General features: G+C 30.5%; 1 long non-coding RNA gene across 1 annotated transcript; it reads left to right on the top strand.

Annotated features, from left to right (window-relative positions):
* The first annotated feature begins 7,368 nt into the window (after window positions 1–7,368).
* Window positions 7,369–10,483, top strand: LOC130675375 (uncharacterized). Its single transcript, XR_008991280.1, has 3 exons — window positions 7,369–7,579; window positions 7,675–7,836; window positions 10,161–10,483. It is a non-coding gene; the product is annotated as an uncharacterized LOC130675375 (long non-coding RNA).
* Window positions 10,484–11,051: the final 568 nt, after the last annotated feature.

Genomic DNA, 11,051 nt, shown 5'->3' with positions numbered 1-11,051 from the left:
AGGAGGCTGCTAGGATAATTAGAAAAAAATTGAATTAGCCAATTTTCGAGTGGGTAGTTTTTGGAGTTTAAGTACATAAATAAAAAAAAAGTATATTGTAATACAATTTAAAAGAAAGCGTCAGTTAAAGCTGTAGGTTGTAATGCATGTACGTTGATAGGTTGATCAACTGGCATCTGCCACGCCGGGTTGTAAGTTACCGACACGAGCTACACAATCCCGGGAAGGACGAAAAAGAGGAGGAAGGACCAGGGAAAGAGAAGGACAGGGAGATGTAGGAGAGTGACGCGCGCAGAGTAAAGTCGAGCCAACACCGAGCACTACTACTCAACTACACGATCACGGATGCGCGGAAGAACGTTATATTACGGGCGAACAGGTATTAAACTATATACGATATCATAAGCCAAATTACTTTATATCTTCTTTATACATCGTGTAAATATAAAATATAGATATAGATATACAAATATGGAGGCAGAGATGTAGGGAGAGATAGAGGCTGAGATTGAGATGTAGATATAGTTTTATATATAGATCAAAAGTTGAGGTGTATAAGATTTAATTGCACAGTTCAAGTGCGAGAAACCTCAACCAAACTTAGACATGCCAGTTTAAATGTAAAAGGGACTTGTAGAGTTATATATTTTATTATTACACGGGAGTGAGTCTCAGTAGTAGTAAAACCCGACCGACCGACCGAACTAAATAAGGAAGAACGCTAACACTCCTTACTCTTTATACATGTAGATCTATGTATGTATACATATATATATTTTAAAAATACATATTAAATAGTAGTCGTGAATAAGACGGTCAGAAGTGGTTTAAAATAAATACTCGGATCTTACGCTGTTATTTAAGAGTATCGATTATACCCAATAAAAAAATAAAAAATAAGGGCCGCAGTTTGAATTATTTATAAATGCCATAGTTTCTTTTGGGGTGTTTTGATTAATAAAAAATTTATTGAATCCCGAGTATTTTTTCTGGCGTAACGATTGTATATTCACATATTTATTTATTTATTTATATGAAGATGCTAATGTGTAAGTTGTTTATTATCATGGCTACGAATACCTAAGCGGAGATTTTTACGTATTAAATTAGATGCTGGATGCCGCTGAATGTTCTGTCCGTGGGACGATGAGCAGTAAGGACGTCGAGGTAAATTTTATCCATATATTACGGATGTTCGTATGTATATACATGTATAATGTACAGCAAGTGTCGAGTGGAAATAGGAGATTCAAAACAAGCAGATTATCACAGTTGCTTTTATGGCATGTCGTGTGTAGGCGTGTAAAAGAGGACAAAATCTAACACGTATGTCCGACTGCTTTGCACATTTAATTTTCTATTCAACATTTTGTTGTTTCATATACACCGGTATATATATTATACATTTGTATCAAGTTCATATAGGTGATAGTGAAGAAGATCTATATACAATACGACTTGTGCAATGGCCACTGGTACGGAAATGAAATTCTCGTAATTGGATGGTGCGAGAGTGAGTAGTTTTGCTTCACTGCTCTCTGTTTCTCTCACCCGTTATTATCTCTTACATTAATGTCGTACACACACATATATCTATATATGTATACCGTGTGTACTTGGACTTAGTGTTGAGAACTGTGTGAATGAGCTAAGATCGTAAAATTAATAGTATTTGGTACTAGATCGTCCTTATGTATCTTTGATGTCTGATGTGACTTTGTATACCTCAAGGTCTTTATTTAATGACAAATTATACTTCGTTAACTTGCCGTCGTCAGATTACATATATATATTATACTAAAGTCAACGTGAGAAATTGTAAAAGTATTGTTGTTTGTTTAATATCACTGGGTTATTCCCTCGTCAGCAGAGTAGAAACAGCAATAAACATGTACGTCAATTCCTTAGTCTTATCATTTATTTTTTTATAACTTTTTTTTAACGTCGCTTTATTTTTTAAGACGTAGATTTTTTTATTTCTAGAAAAATTGCTTTGTTCACCTCTTATAATCAGTCATGCTGAACAACTGAAGAGGAAATCGAAATAGCTCTTGCTCTTTTTATTTTTTATATATATTTTATTGCATATATAGTCTATTTCATCGTTGTAAGAAGTATAAGGTAGGTTGCCTTAATCAATTGCCCGGGATTGTTCAATTTTCCACTTGACAGTATATGCTATTTCCTCAGTCCTTTTTGCAAAGATCCGCAATTTTCTCTATATTGTATTATTGTCCCCAGTATCGAGTCCTCAGTATATAACTTGCGGTAAATATATATATAGTTACCAATCTAATACGACTTTTTTTCGTTAAGCAGTTAAAGGTTTTAATAAAAATGTCGACTAGTGATTTTTATTTGCCAAAAAACGCGTGACTGTGCAATACAGAAAAATTTATTTAGCAGACATTAAAAATAAAAATTATTTTAGTCATTCATCAAAAGTTTTCGTTCAAAAATAAATAAATAAATGCCATAAAATCTCATCGCCCACATGAATCTGAAACTAAAAAACACGTTTATTTTTTTATGTAGCTAATAGTCTAAATGATAAATAAAAAAAAAGCTTTCCAATCACAAAAATTTCAACGTATAAATAAATAGTGTGACAATTTTTTATTAATAAATATAAAACTTGAATGCTTTTAATAAAAATAGATGAAAATATCCTGAGGTGTTGGTTGAAAAGGATAATAAATAAACAAAAAATAAATATATATGTATATATATTTGTACAAAATAGGAAACCAAAAAAAGCATAAGGAATACGTAAAAGTAACTAGAAAAAAAGTTAAAATGAAAAAAGTATTTTTGCGGTTGGATGGACTCGGTGAATGTGATACATAGAGTAGAGAAAGGAAGACAGTGCATTAGTATAATTAATGCCATGGCGTGTGAAAATGCTTACCAACGGTCTACTGAGCTTTAGCTTCGAGTTTCCAGGCAAACTAATATTTTTACTTCACACCTTTACTTGCTTTTATTTATTTTCTTTTTTCTTTTACTCCATTTATTTTATCAGCGCCACGCTATTACATCTACTGCAGTACGCCAGATTTTTTTAAGTATTCTCTTCATATAAAATTTATCACACAGGATTTTGAGATGTAAGCAAATGTAATGGGTTGCATTATTAAACACACCCGTATTTGTTGCCCCTCTTGTTGGTAATTGTCATTATTTTTTTGCTCTTTATTTACGATACAATTAAAAGCCGTTTGTGGTTACAGCGTGTTCAACCTTCCTGTTGTTCGTATAATGAAAGAGAATTGTTATTAACTAAATAATGGTGTGTAGAAACAAAACGTTTTCAGAGGTATTTAATATACATATATATAAATATGTATTTTTAGTATAATGAAATAAAATTAATAATAGAACGAGTTAAATGTTAAATTGAAATATTAAAAGTCAGCAACTTCAGGATTTTTTGAACCGGAAAGTTTAATATTATTTTGTTTTTTATTCTATTATTTTGTTCGTTTGAAATTCAGTCGGAGGTACACGTTTATATGCATAACTTCGTACCCACAAAGTGAGTCCTTTCCATACCAACGCCCACGTATATGTATATAGCATATAAATATGAATATTTAATAAAGCTCAATCACTGTTTGTTAACTCACGATACTATTCAATTACAAATAATCAAATATAGTCAAATTAATTATATTTTATACAAAATTTATGCCATTATATGTATTGTAATTAATTCCATTTAATTGTTATCCGAAAATCATTAACATATTTAATTATTTTATAATTTAAATAACATTATTAATATTTAAAAGTACGTTACATTTTATGTAAGAGAAATATTTTTAGCACTGACAGTCAAGTATAATTAAAATTTTTTATCACAGTAATTTTTTTACGTCTGCAATCTCGACTGTAATTATTTTTTGCTAAAAGCTTTAGCTCACTAACAAAAAAATTAACGTTTCAAAAAGTATTTAATGTAATATCGGCTTTTTCTCAGCTCTGTCATTAACAATTATGTGTAATTGGATATTTTATTGCGTGAGCTGACACATACTGCAGCTTTAAAATAATAAATATACGTATATTATGCAGTATTATTATTATCATAATCATCATCAGTGTCTTTTCAAGCGTGTTTTATTTATCTGACACAAATCTAAGTGCATAGGTCACTCTCACGCTTGTCTGTCCAGTTTAAATATGATCGCGATAAATAAAAATTGTGCATGAAACGTTTTCGCTCTATGCCGCAAATGGTATCACACTATATCTATATCTATGTACGGAGAAAAATTATAAGAACAGTTTCTATGCACTTACGAAAATTAATATCATACTAAAGTAGAAACGGTTCTTTTTCAAATATAATCACTTCCTCGGCAGAAAATCTTCTAGCTCCGCATTTTTGACGAAATATTATTTTTTAATTTTCAGTTGACAGTTGCTGTAATAAATTTTTTCAGAGCTTAGTACATTATCATTTAAAATTTTGAAGTTATAAAAGTTTTCGCATAAAAATTTTCTTTCTTCAACACCGAAAATTTGAGGAGACCGATATCTTGACAAATAAAGAAAAATTTTTTTGAACACGAAAAAACATTTCATTTTAAACCTACACAGAAAAAAGGAGTTTTTGGCGCAAAACTTTTACTCAACCCAAGGAAATTTTTGCACTACGAATAGAAAACAAAAATTTTCTAGTCCTAAGACCCGCACGGCAAAAGTATATATCCGTATATATACGGGCAAATCTGAATATATGACGCATATATGCGGCCGAATACATACGGATATATATTTTTGCCGTGCGGGGACAATTTTTGTTTTTATTTCATAAATGCAAAATTTTTCTTGCGCCAAAAAATCCTTTTTTTCTGTGTGTATATTATGCACTCAAAATTTAAAAAATGGAGTCGGCCGGTTTTCTACTGAAGACATCGGTATGGGAATGGTCCCTATATATTTTGAAAAAGGTCACCTCACTCATTGAAACATTCCTCATAATTTTGAAAAAAAATTTCCTACACACATGGGAACGGTACCTATATATTATAGGAATGGTTCTCATAAATTGTTGGAACTGTTACGTTATTTTTTCTTTATATATATGCTGAAAAATGAAAAGGAAAAAAAATAAATAAATACGACGATCCGGTTGACTTGATGTTGTCACCATTATTACTAACCTGAGTCTCAATAGCTATTTATATTTCTGAAACGGTGACCGCTTACTCGGTAAATCGATACACTAACGTTTATAGATTTACCCTCACCATCCGACGGCACCCTCATTCAACCTTTTTTCTTGTCGTATCATTTTTCGTTACTCATTCACTCTTTTTCATCTACTGCTTCTGCTATTTCTTTATTATACTACACACCAATATATATAAACATAATATATAGCGAGGGTCGGTATTTGGAGACTATACAAATACTACAGTTTACAAAGTTAAGGGAAAAAAATCCCGAAGAATCAGCCTCTCGATATCAACAAGAGCCATTTATAGAAAAAAAATAGAAAAATTTCGTATGATGTTGAGTAACCCGAGTTAGATAAATTTTTTTTTATTGTCATCTGCACCGCAGGGTGGCCATTTTATGCCAGTCAAGCAGAATATAAATAATCTCTTAATGCCAATGATAATGATAATAAAATATAATATCATACCGTGAGTCCAATAAAATACGCAATAAAGTTATCACCTTAATTAACATTTTAAAAATATTAATGTACGATTTTAATAACGATCAAATTGATTTATCATTCAATAATTATTCTCTATACTAATACCTGCTAGCGCAATTTTTTTTCTTTTTATTTTAGATATTTATAGACTTGTTATATCAAGTCTGGGTTTATATAACGATACTAATTTGAATAAGAAATAAATTAATCAAAAGCGAACTCAACTGTCTAGGATATGAAACCTTATTTATATCATTATTAAAATCTTTTATCATTTAAATTTATTTTATTTAATATTTATTATTCAAATAATTAATTTTTACAAAACTTAACTTGGTATTAAAGTTATTTTCCTTGATTTATGGATCACATACTCAGGCTCGTGTGTCAGGTATGCACTCAGTTATAGTGATCTCTGGACATTTGTAAACGGTGTCGCAGTATAAATCTGTCGAAAACTTTAAAACAATAGTGGTAGTTGTCATTGATTAAATGTTTCAATAGTTAAACTCTGTATATTTACGTTATTACTTTGGTAAACAAGTTTAATGACAGGTTTACTCTTTTTAATTATTATGAATTTCATTCAACGGGACAATACGGCATTGAAATTTAACATTAAAAATTTATTGTCATTAACAAATGTTCGCAATTTAAATTACTCTGATAATTCAATTAGTCTTTGTTAACTATTACAATGGGGTTAATTATATTTACATGTTTATAAATTCATTTTATTAATTAATACTGCTATTGTTTTTGATTAATGCTTTAAAAATTAACAATTATTTTTAATTCCATAAAAATGATTTTTAAAAGTTAATTTTCAATTTGAAAATTTTCAGTGGAAAAATTTCATTTATAATAAAATGGTAAAATCATAGGGAGGTGGACAAAAATACAAAATTAGAATTTAATTTTGACATGTACCTGAAGATCGCAACGTTTCTCGCGCAGCGAAAATTGAAAAATTTATGTTATTTGACTGCTTCAGGGGTAGTTGGGGGTGGCCTGAAAATTTCGGCTGACGTGCGAAACATTTCGGAAATCTCGATCTAGTAAATCTTTTACTTTTCATTTCGTTTTTTTTTATTTTCGTTTCACGAAAAACGTTCCGATCTTCAGCTACATATTTTGACTATACATTAGACATTTCGTCCCTTTATTGGGACTTCTTCAGCAACTAAAACAAGTCATTATAAAAGATTTACAAAAATTATATAAATAAACAAAACAATTAATTATACAATCACATGGTATAACATAACCAATCACAAATATGATCACTCCACCTTGATCATATAAATTCTATCGTCTACTAGATGTTTTTGAGACATACGTCATTTTGTTTAATGATATAAAAATAATTAGAATTTTTGAAATTTTAATTACTTAACTTTGATAATTTATTTGTAATTTTCATTTTGCTTTATTGTCTAGTTAAGAAAAAAAAAAAAAAACATTTAGCCCCCATCTTGTTACAAATAATTTATTTTTATCATTATAATTAATTTGATTCACTGATATCTGTCAAAATTTTTCTATAAATAAATAATTAATTGATACATTAAAATTTGTTTTTTAAAAAAAATTTCTAGGGCCGTTTAATCCCGCATAACTATTCTATTTTATCTTTCCCAATTTATCTAATTTTTTTTTGTTTTTCAAACAAACCACAACATAATGAGGTGAAAACATTCCAGTATGTCGGCATTTCAAATCCTAATTCAGCGCGTCAAAGAAGCAAATAAACATCACACATCATTTAAAAAATTAAATAACACTTTTTGTGTTATTCAATAAAAATCGATCTATCAATTAACTTGTTGGATTCCCAGAGAGCATTCAACTTGTCAGTTAGCAACTAACAACCATCAACGTCCAAACTGTTACGCGTGTTTATTGCTCGTATTTTTTTTTACTTTTCACAATTTTTTTTTATTCATTTATTTTATACTTTTTTTTTCTATCATGTCACATTTACAGTTGTCAATTTATTACAGTCATATCCCATGAGAGTGTTTGTCTAACGATTGCCGTAGTTGACGCTAAAAAATAAAGTTATCACTGAGACGGTAAGACAGAATGTTTTATATTTTTCGAACAAGAAAAAATGAACCAGCGAACGAACGGAAGTTTTAATACAGACTTGTGACAACCTACGGGTAAGTAGCTTATTTACTTTTTTAAAGTGACACACTTTGTCGTCAAAGAAATAGCAAAGAAAATTGATATCATATAATCATTTGTAGACACGTACACACACATATATATATATACTTATAACAGGAAAATGTATATTTTACGCTACTGCAACAGTGAGTTTGAAATAAAAAAACAAATCTTATTTCATTTTTGCACATGACTCACAAAGGAAATAAATATATATTTATATACATATATTTATAACAACAAAAAGTTTTATTTATCCTAGTGCCATCAGTCGATCAATTCAAAGACAAACAACAATAGTCTGAATAATAAATGGATATGAGAGCTTTTTATTACCATTTTTTTTTTTTTTTTTCATTATTACTTTACTTCTTCTTCAATACTATCATTATTTTCCTTTTTTCTCTATTATATCTAAACACATATACATGTATATACAAATGATACAATAATTGAGAGGTGAATTGTAGAGTAAAAAAGGATGGTTGAAAGAATTGTGATAAAAGAGATGGGAAAATGAGGTCGAGTGACTGAAAAGCTAGGAGAGAGAGAGAGGGGAAAACGAAAGAGGTATATACTAAGAGAATGGCTTTTGTCATTGAAGAAGAATAAAAAGAGAAATATAAAGGGAGATAAAGAGGAAGGAGATAAATATAGAGAGGAAAGAAAATTGAAATGCTCAAAAGTACGCGATGGGCGGTGAAGCAGGATAAAAGTTGCCATCGTTTAGACGAGTAGTCCTTTCGTGGCACTTGGTTCACACACTCATTCACTTCTTCCTCTATATAACTGCTCTTATTCTTCCATATATATGTCTATGTACATATACATTTTACTTTGTCAGTTCTGCAGCCTCAACCAACAAAAAAAACTATATAATTTTCCTCAATTACTTCTTGACCCGCAGCACTTGACTGCTCTATATAAATATATATAGGTAAACCAAGTACTAAATTATTTGTCCTTTCTCGAGTGTCCATTTAGTCTCTAGTTTATGCCGGATACGAGTCTATTCAAATATCAATGTATACTACATCATCACTACTGACATTTTCAATAACTGACATGTCTACTCGTATTGTACAATCATTGATCTTAAACGTGTGAAAATGTCTACGTCAATGTGGGAAACATCAACTATACATGACTAATTAGTGAAATAGAAGCATTAAGCATCGATGTATATATGCACTGGTAATGACAGAGGAAATGCGAGAAGTGATTATATTTAGATATGTACTATCCTACTGTGCAGTGAGATAGATGTGATGCATGATGGTACCAGAATACTACCAACTCAATCCCCATTAGAACCGACTGCTCTGTGGCATTCAGTAGTTTAGCTCGGCGTATGATCAACCAGCATCTGCTGGTAGAAAGCCTGGATCAAGACCAATAGTCACGCTCGCACTTTACTCTGATTTTCGAGTCATTGATGTTTGTTAATAATTATGATTTGCTGGCTTCAAAAATATTAAAACAAGTTAATATACGTATGTATTATACAAGTATATTGGTATATTTATATCTATGAATGGCAGTTTTATCGATTTGACTTGTACGAGTCACACAGTTTTTTTTTTTTTTATCTTTTCCATTTCCGCAGAAATGATGTATATATGCAGCTCTTGAGAATTTGCGGCTGTGAGGAAAAAGGAAGCAGCGTAAGAAACATGGAGAAGTTGGATAAAGAGAACCAGAAGTTAAAGAATAAGAAAGGAAAGAAAAAGATGACGATGGGAACGAGGATAAGGATGAAGAAAAGGAAACGAAAGAGGAAGTTGGTGAAAAAACGGCTCGACGTGCGACGTGACGAATTGCTTTTCGCACTAAAATGTCACACTGGTGTGCACTCTCGATGACAGGTAAACCCTACCCCGTTGCCTCGAGATCTACTGAATGCCGCTGGAATAAAATTTCGGCTTTGAGTTGAATAATAATGGAAAAAAAAATAAAAAGTCGAAAAGAAAAATAAAATTGTGCCTGAGGAGAATAAAGTGATGGAAAGAGAGCTAGAGGGGAGAGATAGTGCACCGATGTTACACAAGATCACTTTTATCTCCGTCTGATCCCACACACACTCACACTCACACTCACACACATTTATAGATATATAAGAGGAACGACAAAAAATAAAATAAAAGGCACTGAGTAAAGAGCAATTTCTTTCTTTTCTTTTATTTTTTTTCGCTTAATTCGCTCTCTTGCTCGTTCATCGAGAACAAAACTGTATTTTACTTCTTTTTTATTTTTTTTTTTCTTAAAATGTCGTGATTGCCGTCAGAGATTTTATACTCTATATTTTATAATTATTCAGCTGATGATACTCTGCTGCTACTAGAGTTACTGCTACTGCAGATGATGTTGATGTTGATGCTGATGATAATGATGATGATTATAAACGCTGCGTAAAATCAGTATCATGATAATGGAGCCATAGAACAAAAGGTGCGTGCGGGCTCAAGCCTCAGGAATTAACGCATTACATTACATAGACATATAGAGAGTATATACATATATATTTCAACTGATGCTGGCATACATGTGATTAATAATGACATACAATCCATCGGTTAACGATTACACGGAAAGCTCGGGTGTTTGTTATAATAGTTAATGTGAAACCTAGCTCGACTTAGTCATCGGATTTTGGTGGTACCAAAATAATAGTTTATATATATATACATATATATTTATATATATATATATATATATATATATATATATATATACATAAATGAATGTATATAGGACGATAAAGAGGATGGTAATAGCGTATATCATCAACCCCTTTTAATAGATAATTTACCAAGGCAGCTCATAACGAGACTAAATTGACGAGTTTGTGGCTTAATAATGAAGTAAAACCAGCCTTTCATTGTTCCTCATTGATAAACAATTATATTAAACGTAAATCAAATAAATTTACGTGACTCATTAACAAATAACACAACGATGTGATGGAAAATACTTGTTACATTATTCATAACAATCGAAAGAAGAAAAAAATAATAATAATAGTAATAATAAAAGAATTTAAAGAATTTCATGACTCGTGTTCAACATAAAATGCTGCTTTAAGATAAATCTTAATGCAGAAAATGCTATATATACTTGGAATAAGAAAGGATAAAAAGGGCAGAGGTAATAAAAGGATGGTATTATACCAATCGTGATTTTTCTGTTGGTATGTAGGCGCGTATATATA

This window comes from Microplitis mediator, chromosome 10 (genome assembly GCF_029852145.1).
Source record: "Microplitis mediator isolate UGA2020A chromosome 10, iyMicMedi2.1, whole genome shotgun sequence".
NCBI classification, from domain to species: Eukaryota; Metazoa; Arthropoda; class Insecta; order Hymenoptera; family Braconidae; genus Microplitis; species Microplitis mediator.
The sequence above is the reverse complement of the archived record's forward strand: the minus strand, read 5'-3'. Positions and strand labels throughout refer to the sequence as shown.